General features: G+C 30.9%; 1 long non-coding RNA gene and 3 other non-coding genes across 4 annotated transcripts; 3 read left to right on the plus strand and 1 right to left on the minus strand.

Moving 5' to 3' along the window:
• The first annotated feature begins 4,271 nt into the window (after positions 1–4,271).
• Trnap-ugg (transfer RNA proline (anticodon UGG)) lies at positions 4,272–4,343 on the plus strand. The gene has a single exon. It is a non-coding gene; the product is annotated as a tRNA-Pro (tRNA).
• Positions 4,344–6,651: 2,308 nt separating this feature from the next.
• Trnap-ugg (transfer RNA proline (anticodon UGG)) lies at positions 6,652–6,723 on the plus strand. Its single transcript has one exon. It is a non-coding gene; the product is annotated as a tRNA-Pro (tRNA).
• A 1,726-nt stretch (positions 6,724–8,449) lies between these two features.
• Positions 8,450–11,787, minus strand: LOC128181067 (uncharacterized). The gene is made up of 3 exons (XR_008243280.1): positions 10,712–11,787; positions 10,219–10,318; positions 8,450–9,819 (listed from the first exon to the last, which is right to left on the minus strand). It is a non-coding gene; the product is annotated as an uncharacterized LOC128181067 (long non-coding RNA).
• Positions 11,788–15,337: 3,550 nt separating this feature from the next.
• On the plus strand, positions 15,338–15,409 carry Trnap-ugg (transfer RNA proline (anticodon UGG)). The gene has a single exon. It is a non-coding gene; the product is annotated as a tRNA-Pro (tRNA).
• Positions 15,410–16,452: the final 1,043 nt, after the last annotated feature.

The raw sequence follows: 16,452 nt of genomic DNA on the forward strand, positions 1-16,452 counted from the left end.
CAGTACTAATCAGGTTTTTAAAATAAAATAAAATAAAAAGTTTTTAAATTGAAATTAAATAAAAGAATTAAGAGCAATCTTAAGAAGAGCTCGCTGGTCTAGGGGTATTACTCTCAATTAGGGTGCGAGAGGTCCCGGGTTCAAATCCCGGACGAGTCCGATAATTTTGTATGTTTAAGGGGAAAACATCTTTATTTTGACAGAGTTGACGTATATTTTTTGTGTTGATTTACACAAAACTTTTCAAATCATCTCAGTCTGTATGTAAACTTATCACAGCGAAATACATGGATGGTAAACCATACAGGGTTAGCAAACAAGTTTTACTCATTGGCACTTTTTTGTTTTATAGGCTTTTTTCTACAATAAGTACTTAGTGTTGTTTAACTTGGTTCTTAAAAATATAATTGAAATATATTTTTTTTATCTTGCGAGTCAGTTTTGTGAAGGTTTGCTTTATCGATTTGGTATACAAAAATTAGCAAGATTTGAGACTTTATAAGATCCTTAGACTTTTTAAGATATTTTATAAAACTCTGGAGTTGTATGCATAAAAATTCTAAGAGTTTCCTTAATTTTATGCTAAACTTTCTTAAGAATAATCTTAACTAATGAAGTTGTTAAATTTCCGTTGCACAAAATTTCTAAGCAATATGCTTAGTAATTCTTAGCTTAGCATATTGCAATCTGCTTGGAGTGTATCGTTGCTATGTCAAATGTCACTTCCGCTTTCAAATTACCGAAAACAATGCCTGCATGTGGTTTTAACCAAATCCCAATGAAACATCATCTCTTAAGGTCTTATATCTATTGCAAATGAGATTCTTCTTAATTCCTAAGTAAAAAGTAAAAGGGTTATTAACTATCTGATAATTGAAAATGTTATTTACATTGTGAAAATTCATTTCCTGTGCATAGATCTCTATTTGACAATAAAGCTGCTACTGCTACGGAAGTATAAATGGATAAAATGTTTTGAAATATCGTGTGACAATTTTTATGTGGATTCTTACCAATATTATTAAAGAAACTAACATAGATATACTTATTGATTTACTCATATGAGTTATTCTACACTCTGTAACGGTTCTTTTCAAAAGGGATTCCTTCCCATTAACCATTGGGATACGACTGTTTTTACTTATGTTTTGATAGTATTATTGGTATTAAAGGGAAATGATCACGATTTTGGTCGATTATTTATTCCGATTTTTAAAATTACAGTGCTTTAGTGAGGCATTTTAATAGGCAATCAAAATTTAAGTGTTATTCATTAAGTTATAGGCGAGTTACAGAGCTTACAATTCTTTGCTATGTAAACAAAGCTTTTGTTTACATTTTGAATGATGAAGTAAAAATTCCATTTTAACACCTATAATGAATTTGTGAAACTGTTTATTTATGCTAAAATGAATAAGAATACAATATATATACAAATAAGCTTTAAAAAATCTTTACTGTTATATTGAACCTTTGTAAACAAAAACAGAACGCGAGTCTTGTTTACAAGACAAATAATTATGAGCCCTGTATCTTGCTTATACATGTAACTCTACCACTGACTCTCAAATTTCGTTTAATCATTATAAATGCATTTCTTAAGGTAGTCCTATTCTCGGCACTAAATGGGCTCAATCATTAAAAGCTTAGCTTTAAATGATAAATATACATTCTAGCAATACATATACAAAAGAATATATGTATGTTTACATGCTAGTTTGTTTGTTATCACCTCTCAGATGGGTGTACCCCCTTGCGAAAATTATTGACAATTATGAAATTTGCCAGACGTCCGTTTTTCCTAAAAATAATTACCAATTTTGGGAAAATTAGAACTGAACATACAAAATAGAGTATTAATATTTATTTAAGCCATATCTCATCAATAGTTTTGCGCAAATTTTTGTAAGTAAGTACGCTTTATGGACTTGATGTAACAAAATAGAATAAAAAAAATGCAATGCTAGTATCGCGTTTGGTAATTTTTTGACTATTCTATGGACTCAAACTTAAATTCATGGTGTTTATTCTATAGATTGACATCTAAGAAAAAAGATTTGGTAAAAAAAATTATATGTTGACGGATTACTTTTCACGCTATAAGCACTAAACCAAGTAGACCCTGACGAAAAAATCTGTAAAAATCACATTTTGCTACAGTTTTCTGCCTAGATCTGTCAACAATGTTAGATATCATTTAAACATTAATTAATTTACGACTGATTAAATTCGAAATAACTTCTGTCTCTAAATTTAAACCGGTTTTAGTAAAAGAAAAAGAAAAAATCGGGGGGGGGGGGGGGTCAAATGAAAGAAGATATAAGCATACCTGAGATCCTGGTTAATCAGAAACTTCGTTTTTCATTTTACTTTAACAGAATCGAGTTCCTCAACATTAATCATTTCTATCTCTCATATAGAATACATATATTACCGTTCTAATTGCTTATTATTGCCATTGTTTAGGCCTACAACAGCGATGTAGAGCAAAATCAATACCGGGTATCAAAAACGCTTTGTAAAAGTCGAACCAATATTGTAAAATCCGTATTATGACGTAGTGCGATACTCGGACTACTTTAAGCATTGTAAATAACAAAAACAGGAAAATAAAATGTGACCAAAATCGTGACTATGCCCCTTTAAAAATTAAGTGTGTCACAATATATACTGTAATGTTATCTTAAATTAATTGTATAAACGGCGATTCTTGAATAGTTTTAAACTATTATTGTAAAATATATATATTTGGTAGTGATAAACACTTTAGCTACTTTATGGGTTTACAACTCAATATACATAATGAATTTTTCTTAAGCAAAATACATCTACGTTTATATATTAATGGGTGGAAAAGTTGAACTTCAGAACATATTGTAAATAGGTCATATGAATCCGAAGAAAAGTTATAAAATTTTAGCAATAAAAAATAAACTCAATACTGAATTCATAATCCAATTTATCAATACCCTAACGCACATGAATAATACATTTATCTAGAATACTCAATTCATGTATTTGAAACAGTACATTGAAAATTTTTTGTCTAAAAGTGATGGGCATTAATGCCATTATCGTTTTTTCCAGTGACACAGTTTGGAAAATCATTCAGTTTTTTTCTGTTCATATCACAATTCACAGTGCCTTTTAATCAGAAAATATTTTAAAACTTTGAAATTTATCTAGCACTATCAGTATAAGAAATGCTTCATCGAAATTGACAAACGGATAAACCTTTCTTGATACCCGTTGTTAGTGAATGCATTTTGCCTAAGAAATGCTTGTTTTTTCAGCAACGTTAATTTTATCATTATGATATACACAAATTGTTTTAAAAAGATAATCCGAAGAAAAGTTTAGCCTGAATGGTTGACAGAAGAAAAGAATTGAAAACCTTTAGAAATAAGAAAAAACATAGTTTTTGGATTTTATTTTAAAGTTTTTACCAGTGAAACTCAACCGAATTATCACCTGTATTATCTACAAAACGAAAACATATTTTCTGTAACATCATTTGCTTAACAACATTGTTCTGTCGTTAACAATGTGGATAAACTTATAGGGGCATGATCACGATTTTAGTTGAAAATTCTTTTTCCGATTTTGAAAATTACAATGCTTCAGTAAGGCATTTTTAATTGGCAACCGAAATTTGAGTGTCATTAGCTGAGTTATAAGCGAGTCACAGAGATTAAAAACTTTTGCTATGTAAACAAAGCTTTTGTTTACATTTTGAATGATGAAGCAAAAATTCCAGTTTAACACCTGTAATTAATGTGTTTAACGATAGGAACTGTTTATCTAAGCTTTAAATAAATCAGAATATATACAAATTAACTTAAAAAAGATTTCTCACTGGTATATTGAACAAAAAACAGGGCCGAGCCTTGTAAACATAGCAAAGAATTGTTAGCCGAGTATATTGCTTATATTTTTACAACTGTCTCTCAAATTTCGTTTGATCATTAGAAATGCATTCCTAAAGAATTGTAAATAACAAAAAAAAAAAAGAAAAAAAAGAATTTGACCGAAATCGTGACTATGCCCCCTTTAAAGGACATGTCATTTACACAACTGTCGACCTTACTCCTAGTTCTTAACATAACAGGTAAATTCTGATGGACATCAATAATCTCATCTTCGCTAGCCAAGGGTTTATGATCCTCTCTGCTCCTGTAGAGGAGCAGAGTGGATCGTAAACCCTTGGCTAGCGAAGATGCAATAATATTAGTTCACATTCTATTGCATGATGTACATAAATCATTAATATAGGCTCGTTGGTCAAGGGTTATGATTCTCGCTTTGGGTGCGAGAGGTCCCGGGTTCAAATCCCGGACGAGCCCGAGCTTTCTGTGGTAATTAATGTTGGGATAACACATCATCACAAAATTGCTGACCTCTGTTTGAAATTGAAAAGTCTTTAATTATGAAAAGTATTGTAATAGATAAACGGTACATATGCAGAATAAGCGAAATATCTTGAATTAGAGGTTAACAATTGATATCTAAAAAATTCAATACATTTATACATGTACAATGAAATTTAAAGTTCAAATGTTAATTATACAAGAGGATTTCTCCGGATTGCATCAGAGTTGTAGCAAATTGACTGGACTGCACTTATGATATGAAAACTAGAAGCAATATCGCCGCTTTTAAAATGAATTGATAAAAAAACCTTTAATCCATACAGGCTTGTTGGTCTAGGGTTATGATTTTCGCTTAGAGTGCGATGGGTCCCAGGTTTTAACACGAAGGAGGCCAAAGCCATTTTTATTAGATCCAAGGTTAGATTTGAGGAAAACACAAACAAATATTTCTTCTTACATACAATTGTATAAATATTAAAGATATAGGACACCTTGTGTAACAATATGGATGAAAGTTTATCAAATGTAAAAAATAATTTATGAGCTACATGTATTTTCCAATTGTATAGTTTCTGACTATTTTGAAATTATTTTTAAAATTTTTATAACAGTGGAAAGGCCCAAGCAGGTCCCCATGACGAATAATTTCGTTGCTGATTTTTTTTTTGATTGCCCTACAAAGCCTGACATCTCAAAAGTGACAGAAAAAATATTGAAAGATTAGTTTTATTGTTCATTATTAAAAAAAGGATTTCAAAATATGAAGATGTCTCCTACCTTCTTAAATAACAGGACTTCTAGTCATACAATCAATCAATCAGTTATATATATATATATATATATATATATATATATATATATATATATATATATATATATATATATATATATATATATATATATATATATATATATATTTGTTTGTTTGTTTCCTTTTTTTATATAATATAAACCATTGTACACAGTTATGCCAAAGCATATCGGTAACACGATTTTGTCACACTGAAAGATATAAATCAATATACACATATAAATATTAAAGATTAGTCAAATCATACAACGTGGAAACTTAAAAAAAAACATGTTATATGGTAGACTTATCTGACTCTGGACGTAGGTGGGATTCTAGCTTATGAAACAAACGAACCCAGCAATTAGCTTTGGTGCCAAAAGTATGTTATTTTTTTCTTTTACTATATATTTAATTGAAAACCAACACGTTTCAAAGAATCTTAAAAAAAAACCTTGACCGATTTTGAAAACACTTAGATTGATAAATTCAGAATTTCTCTGGTTTTTTAACTAACTTGTTTCAATATTTTTCCAACCTTCAGTTCTTAAGATTTTATATTAACAATCCAAAGTAAGATTTTTCGGCTCGCACATTGCAAAAGATATATAAAAGAGGGCTTGAAAAAGATCTCCATGTTTTGTTTGATATAATAATTTACAAATGAGGTGTCAAAACTGTTTTAATGTCAAAAAGTGCAAATTGAATCTACTTTAATCAATAAAAATTTCTTTAAAATCTGACAAAAATAACAGCAAAAACCCTTTTATATATAAGCATTGTTTTCAATGAAATATAAAGGGAAAAAAGAAAAGTTGACATACTTTTGGCACGTTAGTGTATAGTAAAACTCAATCATCTGATGCACACTACTGAATAACTTGTGATTTAATGAATTCCATTTTTTCCGAAAAAAAACAATGTTGATGATTATTGCGTGAAACTTATCAATGTACATATTTAAAAAAAATACAACGTTAGAATTAAAAAAAAATCATTTTTCAAAATTTTTCAATTGTATTATTAAATTGAAGTATAGAATATGGGAATTGTAATGAATTATGGATTTGTTTTGAAAGTACAATTCTGATAAAAGCAATTATACATGTATTCTGTATTCTATTGATAATCAATGAAAACGAGTAACTGAGAAAAAGGGGGATATAATAACTAGTGGCAACTATTCTTTTTAAAGAACAAGTTATGGTTTTCAAATTATGTTTTTGGTTGTATGTTAATTTAATTAATATGGGTAATTATTAAAATAAATTTGAATTGAAATAATCTATGATTTTTTCCCGATGTGCTTATAAGCTATTATCATGTCTGTTCTGTTGTTTTTCTCGCCGTTATTCCCGAAGGATGTGCTATTCAGACAGCTGTCGACCGTACCGTCAGCTCTCAAACATTTTACAGGTAAGACATTTAATAGACATCAATAATCTTAGTTCACCTTCTATTGCTTGATATGCATATAATATATTATCACACGGCTCGTTGGTCTAGGGGTATGATTCTCGCTTTGGGTGCGAGAGGTCCCGGGTTCAAATCCCGGACGAGCCCGATCTTTTTTGTGGTTATTCATGTGATCATCTGAAGGCTATGCAAAATATAATAATTTATTTATTTATTACTTGTGTTCTTCTACACAGGATGAATCTCCGCTATTCAGTCAACTCAAAATTGACTGAAAGGTAAATAAATGGCATAACTCTGTCATTCAGTCACGTTTTAGACCTCGGTTAATATTTAGGTGACTAATTGACACGGGTTCATCCTCTATTAGTTATTCGTCCACTAAACTAGTATATAAGTCATGCAATTCTAGCTTTTGTTAATATTTGAATATATTTAAGGTACGCTAGGAAATTTCCTAAACACATGTTGCATTAGACTTTTTTCGATCATATCAACCAGCGTTTAACATTATTTGACTACTGAATAATACCAGTAATAAAAAGATTTTGTGTTCGTTCAAGATTTGAAACCAACACTTCTAAAATCTAAACCAAAATTCATATCATTTTGTTACTTAGATTTCAAATTCAATAAATATTGCTTTTATTGTCTTATCACTGAAGAAGCAAAGTAAATCAACCTTAGTTGCCTTCTTACCTTTGCTGAAATAATCGCATACTGTGAACTCAATAGATTTCCTGGTGGCTCAATTTTCGTGGAATTCGTGGGTACCTCTCATCCACGAATTAACATCCTCCCCATATTATTGAATTAGTGTTATAAAGTCTATTTCCGCTTGTAGGTATAAGATAGTTCACGAAATTACGTCCCCACAAACCTGTAAATTTCAAGCACTGGATGAAATATCTGGTTTCAGCGCTGCGGAAACCCTTTGGAAACTCTGCGGAAACTTAAGGTTACCTTAAGTTTCCGACAGGTTTCAGCACGGAAACTTCAAGTTTCATTAAGTTTCCGCAGTGCTGAAACTTAGGCTGTCCATGAATCCAAATGGTTTCCGCAACGGAAACTTACTGAAACTTGAAGTTTCTGCATAGTTTCAATCTCCATATACGTTTGGGATACATATTGTTTACAAATGGTTCCGCGACGGAAACTTACTGAAACTTGAAGTTTCTGCATAGTTTCAACCTCCATATACAATTGGGAAACATATTGTTTACAAAGGGTTTCCGCAACTGAAACTTACTGAAACTTTTTATATTTTTGCTTTCACAAAAGCTGAGCAAGGTTTCTACTTTATATAAAAACAAAACAATTTCAAACAGTTCCAAATTTATTTTATTCAAAAATCTGAAATTGTTTCCAATAATAAATAAAATACAGCCAAGATACAATAATGGAGAAACATCCATATGGCAATTCCCTTATTAGGGACTTTTATGTAAAAAATGATAAAATTGCACAATAAAAAAAACTCCCATAGAAATCTTTACATTTGTATTTTTTTTATCTCGATTAAATGCCTATCAAATCTCCCTTTAAAAATGCAACAAAGATCTTACTTTTTTAAATATATGAATGCAATTTACAAAATAACTGCACGTACATGAATAAACAAAGAAAACTTCACTGTTACATGAACATGATACACTTGTCTCAATTTGTTTTGAACTACAATGACTATGTACACCATAAAATAGTTTTGAAAAGTCTAAAGTATCCATCTTTAAAAAAAAAATACACTACAAGATAGTAGTTGACTATAGAGGTATGACCCAGATTTGATTTGAATATGTCAATAAATTCCAAAATGAGGTCAAAGTGACCCACTTACAAGTTGGGATAAACCTTTTCTTTGTTAGTAATATAATCTAATGTTTTACAATAGAACAGGATTTGATATCATTTTTTTGATAATCCATTAAGTCCAAAGTGAACTTTTCATTTCCACCCATGATGTACCAACTGATCAGATTTTAATATCATAAGCCTGTCAGTATTTAATAGATGACCCAGAGGGAGATATGAAAAGCTTGTTGGCCAATAAAAAGCTAACAATGGAGCAGTCTGTCAAATCATGTGCAAAAATATGATGTACACATTTAATTAATTATGCTGATTGCAACACACTTCATTCCTGATGAATATTCTTCTTTACACACGGTTTACCTTCCTACATTTCACTACTTTACCTACATTAATATTTTTAAATATTTTAAATCCAAGACATGAAGTAAAATATACATTGTTTATATATGACAAGTATTACTACATGTACATGTACTTGCTTTTTGTAGCATGAATGTATAAAATACAAAGTATCACACAGATCATTCACCTTACAATTCTCATCAATACCAGCATTTTACTTATGATATAAAAGCTAACTCCAATTATATATTAGTTACATAACACAGATTGAAATAAAACCCACATGGAAACAACTTTCCATTCAAGTAATTTTGTTATATAAAAATTGTAATACATGGGGTATATGTTGTCTTTATATATTTTCATATACGACATAATTGAATATTGTTTGGTGTATTTTATCATTTCTATGACCCATGCATTCATCTCCTAATGCAGTGTTTTTACATTTAAGATTGGTTTCTTAATTTTTCATATATTGCTGCAAATAAAAACTAAGTTATCAATAAATGTTTAAACAAAGAAAATGGAAAAAAAAGTAGTTAACACTTATCCACTTGGAGGTGTGAGGATATATGTTACATGGAGTCTAATATTTTATGCAATATTTGCAAATATAACAAATTATTTAAGAAAATGAAAGTTAATATCTGCAAGGTCTAATCAATCATTTAATAAGTCAAAACCATGTGATTTTCTAAGATTCTAGCTTACAGACAGACATTGTAATATACTGGTATTTGATCATATAAAAAAAGTACTTTTATAGTTTATAGGTTTTTTGAAATAAGAATACTTTACAGTTAAAAAGTCTTGTTCTGCAGAGGTTTAGTCGGGTCGTAGAGATGTGTCCATTCGAATCAATAAGGAGTGTCCTTGGCTGTTGTTGATGTAACCCGAGTCGTGGTTTATGGAAATATGCCTTTTTGGGGGACTTTCGAGCATTGTCCAGACCGGTGAAGCACTCAAATGATCACATCATGGCTACAGCAGACTTAGTAGTTCTGGACAGTGGTAGCATTAAAATTCTTCTTCTTGCGATGAACTTGTTCCTTTCACTGGGCTGTACTTTATGTCTGTTCTATTTACCTTAAACATGAATAATAAAGTTTCATTTAGATTTTTATAAACATAAGTCATTCAGCCTAACATGTTGTAAATTAAAGCATTCTGAATAAAATTCTGAATACAGAAGCTACTATGCAGTTGCCAGTTGCTGTTTAAACTATGTCATATAATGACTACAGTAGTATCTGGTCTAAAATGTTTCATTTTATGTTTGAAGCTATGTTATTTTCATTTTGATTCAATTATTGTTTGTTGAACAATGGAAAAACTTATCAACAATAAGTGTGTCCCCCCCCCCCCCCCCATCAACATCCTTTTCAAGAACTTAGACCTGGATTTCCCAAACATTACTACAGTAAATTATAAACATCCAACAAATGTATGAGTTAATGGTGAAAATAATCAATTTCAAAGCAATACCTTGCGTTCACATCGTCCAGCTGGTCAAAACATTCACCCGAATCACCGAACAGAGGATGCAACTAATCACCGGAAACATTGACTTTGTATGCTGTCAATGCTGAAAAAGAAAAACGTGATAGATTTCATTTTCCGGGTTTAATTAATAATTTTTTTTCGTTACATTTAGAGTTTGTAAATTGTAAAATGTGCGAAAGATTCATTGTTTGTCTTGTTTACCAACCAAGCATTCATATATTAGGGACGTTTATATAAATATATATGTGTATACCCTGGATAATCTTGATTATCATGCATATGAAGTTGGTTAATGGTTAACTTGGTCAAAACGTATATTTAAAAGAGATACGGTAATAAAAATTAAAACGCCGAACCAAGTTTGAAAAAAATGACGCCATCTTGATTTGATGGCGCGAGATCTCGTTTACAAATGAGAGATAAATTACAGCCTTGAAAATGTTACTGGGAGTATCTATATTGTGAATTAAGTTACCTTGATATGAGTTCTTCCTTTCTGCATTATCTCCTTGTTGTAGAGGCTATTAATGCTTCCCAATTCTCCATTTTACATCAGCACCTTCTTGTCCATTTTAACCTTCGCTCGGAATCATAAAGTGCGCCAATACTGACCAATCAGAACCCGCTAAATCTTGGAAAAGTGCATCTTGGGATAGTTTAAAATGAATAATGTTTAATCAAAATTATCATTTTTTACCGAATAGTATACTTTTTACATGTATATTTATTTTAAATAAGAACTGTCGGAGTCAGTATTTCCTGGTTAAATACGACAACGTATTGGCGTGTGTTTGTTGCAATTGTATTTGTAACACGTGATAAACCAAAAAAAATGGCCGACCGTTTGTTTACAAATGTCTTATGAAATTAAACAAGTTTTAATGAGACATATGTATCAGATTTTGTCTTTAACTATATTTTATTTACATGTACTGATGATTTTGCCAAACTAAATATGATAGAGCCATATATAGTTTACTGACAAGTTAGTCGTGACTTGTCCAATTTTCACCGCGATTATAAGCACGGTCATATTCTTATTCAAAATATAGAGGTGTGAAAATATTATGTTCATCACAGAGCAGGTTCTGCATGAACACACAGAAATCACAAATATAATTAGATGCCGATCAATTAACAGGGTCCGGTTAACAGCGTTCACCCGTACGGTGAATTTACAACTACGATGAATTGATGGCAATTATTTTACAGTTACACATGTGCACTGATTGGTCATGCAATGAGCAGTACGTTAAGAATACTTATGAAATTAAAATACAAACGCGTTAAACAAGCCGGGAAGTAAGACGTACACGTCGGACTGACCATATATAAACAAAATATAATTTTAATTACTTGGTATACTTTCTACATCAAATGTATACGAATGTATAATCAAATTTTAAAAATGGGATTAAAATCACTTGCACCACATGGCTAGTGCTGGATTTTAAACTGATTTTGTAATATAACGTATAACTTCAGTAAAATCATAAATAATGCTTATTATATCTTATAACAGAAACATGTGCATGTTTCATAAACATGTAACAATATCTGTGTTTACAGTACAGAAAGTAAATACAAAGTATAGAAATGCACGAATCACATAGGCGTCGAACCGAGGGGAGGGGGGGGGGGGGCTAGGGGGGGGGGGGCTTAGTGCAAAGTTAGACTTAACCAATAGGCATATAGCCCCCCCCCCCCCCCCCCACTTTTTCTCCCCGGAAATGTAATTGTTCCTAAATTTACCTTGAAAGATTGAGAAGTTGGAGTAATAGGCATACTAGCCCCCCCCCCCTCCTAATATATCAACTTGTTTCCGTAGAATTAAAGGTAGAAAGAGTTTATGCCGTGCACATTGATATCTTGGATAAGCTGCAAGAATAGTAAATTATTTTACAATTGCTCCTTTGATTAGGAATTTCATGATTTTGGGGAAAAAAAATTGGGTAGGGAAATTTATTTTCGGAAGTATATAGTATAGGTATACCCCCCCCCCCCCCTCACGGACTAGGATTTTCATGATTTTGGGAATTAGGGTTTTTTAGGGTTTTTCCTCAATATTTCTGAGGATTAGTCTAGCCCCCCCCCCCACTTTCAATTTGCTTCCGACGCCAGTGAATCATGATACAGTCATACATGCAGTAAAGTCTGAAATGCATGTAAATAATTAAACAATTATTATATTAGACTCAAACTCCAAGTGGGTTTTACTTGTTATTATCAACTGTAGAATTTAAAAAAAAAATTCCTGTGTACATGTGTTGGCGTGGTATTAAAAAAGAAATGAATTAGCTCTAAACTTCAGGTTGTACGAATATTTGGTACGATTTGTAAAAATTTACAACGACTTTACCTTAATTTGTTTGCTTAATTAGTTACTGTACCTCAATGTTCATTCAAATGATAACTAAATGATTTAAGAAGGAGTCTTACAAAATAGGTATATTAATTTATTTTACTAAATAATTATAATTTACTTATCAGTTTTACTAACTCAGGTACACACAAATTGAAAAAAAATTCCCGCCGGGCTCCAGTTATAAACTCACGCTTTGTACTGTGTATATGTTATGTAACAGTCTTTTGTTCACTCCTGACAGAAAAAACCCTGCAATCCACACAGAATATACAGGAAAATCACAGAGGTGGTCACCTGGACAAAGAATGTATACACATGTATACACGTGCCCGAGTACCTAAGATTAATGATTTCATCATATGCATTAAACAAGATCAGACATCAGTTTTTCTTTTCAAATTCAATTAATTACTTAGTAAGGTTCTTAATCGCCTTATTTGGCACATTTGAAGATAGTTACATGTATACATATAGTTTCAGTCACGCTGAAACCTTACTATACATTTTAGTATGTACGGATTCATTATCATTAGGCTAGAATTAAACTTAAACCTGTTGAAAATAAATGATATCACTATTAAACTCAAATCAATTTTAGTAATAGTTTCAGCAATGCGTAAACCATTTGGAATCTTAACTTAAAGTTTCAAATTCAAAATTTAGTTTCCGCATTGCGGAAACCATCAGGAATCTTAACTTAAAGTTTCAGCATACTGAAACCTAGCGGAAATGTTCTGAAACTGATTGATATTTCCATAATAATTTACACAACTATTCACACGATTCAAATTTAGTTTCCGCATTGCGGAAACCATCAGGAATCTTAGACTAAAGTTTCTGCTGACTGAAACCTAACGGATACTTGCTGAATCGATATAATGGTTTCCGCATTGCGGAAACTATACATGAAACTTCAACTTCAAGTTTCAGCAAGGTTTCCATATAGTTTCAGTTTTGCTGAAACTTGATTTTTCATCCAGTGAAGCAATTCATGATACCACATTATTGTTCATTTTGATCTTCAACATGACGATGTTCCATACCTTCTGAAATAGCTGAACTTTGAATCCTTTAATTTATCAATTAGTTTGAAAATTCTTTTTTTGATATATGAATGACTATTGATAGCCGATAGCTTTTGATTTGGTATTAATTGAAAACTCGTTTCCTTTTTATAAAAAAATAATCACTGTACAAAGTTATGCAAAGGCATATACATACGACGATTTTGTTATATTGAAAAATAAAAATCAATATACAATTTAAAGATTTCATATCAAACATCGTAGAATTATTTTTGAAAAACTTGTTATATGTTGGACTTATTTGACTCTGGACGTGGGTGTAATTCTTGCTTATGAAACGAACGAACCTAGCAATTTACTTATTGTAAAATAAAAGTTAATCCTATGATACACAAAGTTAAGTTACTTTTGCTTCAATGAATCCTACTGTCTCCAAAAATAACATTGTTAAGGTGGAATAACACACCTGGAAAAAGTCACTTAGATTAACAGGGAATTTTTTGATGATGAAAGATATAATGATAAATAAACTGTACAAATGTCAAATAAGCGAAAAATTTGCGGTTTTGGGATAAAAAAAGAATGTCTAAAATAATTATTCCAGTAAGTAAAAACAAAAGCCCCTGCGGGATTCGAACTTGGGATGTACAGATCACAAGTCCGACACTTTATTCGGCTATGGAGTAAGTTACATGTTACATTCCATAAAATCCTTTTAATAAAAAAGAAATGTCGTTTCGATCACCGGTAAACCATTTTGTGATGATGTGTTATTCCACCTTAATGACGATTGCTTGAAATTCATCAATATACAAATAAAAAAAGACTACATTGTAGGAATTGGAAATTCAAAGGTTATTTAATCTATTTAAAAACAGGTGTAGAATTTAAGAGTAGTAGAGATTAATGGATTTTTTTAAAAGCACAATTCTGATAAAAGCAAGAACTCAATCATAGAAAAAGGGGAATGTAATAGGTAGTGACAACTATTCTTTTTATAGAACAAGTTATGCTTTTCAAATTATGTATTTGAGTGTATGTTCACTTAATGTATGTATGTGAATGATGAACAAATAATCTATGACTTTTTGATATATTGTTGAATTATGTTTGTTTTGTCGTTTTAGTTGTTGTTATCCCTGAAGGAAACGTTATTAACACATCTGTCGACCGTACCGTAAGCTCTTAAGGTCAGACGACACGTTCCTCAATTTTATATAACTTCTTCCAGGAATTTGTTGATGGTTTACTACTATTTTGACGAGCTTTCCTGCAAAAAATTAGGGTACCTTACCAGGTATTTCTGCAAAATACTAAAGTATGCATTATCCTATATAATCTTCTTGAAAATACACTTGAATCGCTGATATAAAAATAAATACATATTCAGCACAGCAAAATTCACTCTTTTGAACTCTGTCACGGCCGGGGCGGGGATTTGAACTCACGACCTCTAGATTCTATATGCTTCTAGCAGTGAGCGCCCACGGTTGTAACCACTCGGCCATTTAGACACATGACAACAACCAATAAAATTCTAATCATTTTTAAGATAATTATAAAATTAATATTTTTTATAGGAACTCTTTATTACGAGGAGATCCAAAAAAGATTCTCGAGGAACGTGTCGTCTGACCTTAAATATTTTACAGGTAAGATTTAATGGACATCAATATTCTTAGTTCATTTTTATTGCTTTGCAACATTTTATGGCTCGTTGGTCTAGGGGTATGATTCTCGCTTTGGGTGCGAGAGGTCCCGGGTTCAAATCCCGGACGAGCCCAACGTTTTTTATTTAGAATTTGCAAAGATCATTTATCTTTGAATGTTTCAAAGGTTTTCACAGTTGTTCCAAGCCCATATTACTATTTGAGACAAACAGCTGCAGCTTATTTATATTATATTTGATAGACTCAAGATAAGATTTAAATAATCCTTCATTACCCCATTAAACTTATATTGCAAGTAACAGACAGTTTAATATTTTAACTAATCGGTTTTTTTAACCTTATCACTTTTTACTGTGATGTGTGATCATTTGTTGGGTAGATTCTACGAAAATGTAGAAATGAATTATTTTGATTGTCTGCATCGAATCCTTTAGTACTACTATTCATTACAAAATTAAAATATAATTTAGGACCACAGAATGACCCAACCTTTCCCAATAAAAAGAGAAAGTATTTATTATTCAATTATTTGCTTTGTGCTTTACGCATATGCTAATGTTTGAAGGCAAAGAACATAACATAGATACTTTTCATATATGAGTAAATGTAAAGTAGTCATAATGTCATTTTGTTATTTTTATTATACCCTCATTTTGTTGTTCCTCTATCGTTGGAAGGGCAAAATATATTATTGAATCAATCATAACTGGCATTAAGAATTGCAGTAAATTAAAACGCACTTTGTTAAATGGGTCTAACTTTGAGATATACAACGCATTTAAATTTCTTTGTGTCATTAACACAAGTATTTCCTCGGATTGTATCAAAATTGAGGTTGATTGACAAGGTTTTAATTTAAAAATAGGACAAGCAATTAAAGCATTGGTGACCGTGCCTCTTATAATCTTAATAACTACTTTATACATGAAAACAAGAGTCAATTTTAATGTAAAATCATCTAATTTTCCTAAAAAGTACTTTTTTAAAGACTATCAAATAAAAATGTAATTTGTACCAAAAAATTTTTAAAACCAAATTAACCTTAAGTTACTGTTTATAACTTGGTTCCTTTGGTCTTTTAAGGAGAATACTAGTATACAATAAAGTAAACGTTTAGAGCATTAAATAATCAACACTATTTCTTCTGACTTAAACA

This window comes from Crassostrea angulata, chromosome 4, assembly GCF_025612915.1.
Source record: "Crassostrea angulata isolate pt1a10 chromosome 4, ASM2561291v2, whole genome shotgun sequence".
Classification (NCBI taxonomy): domain Eukaryota; kingdom Metazoa; phylum Mollusca; class Bivalvia; order Ostreida; family Ostreidae; genus Magallana; species Magallana angulata.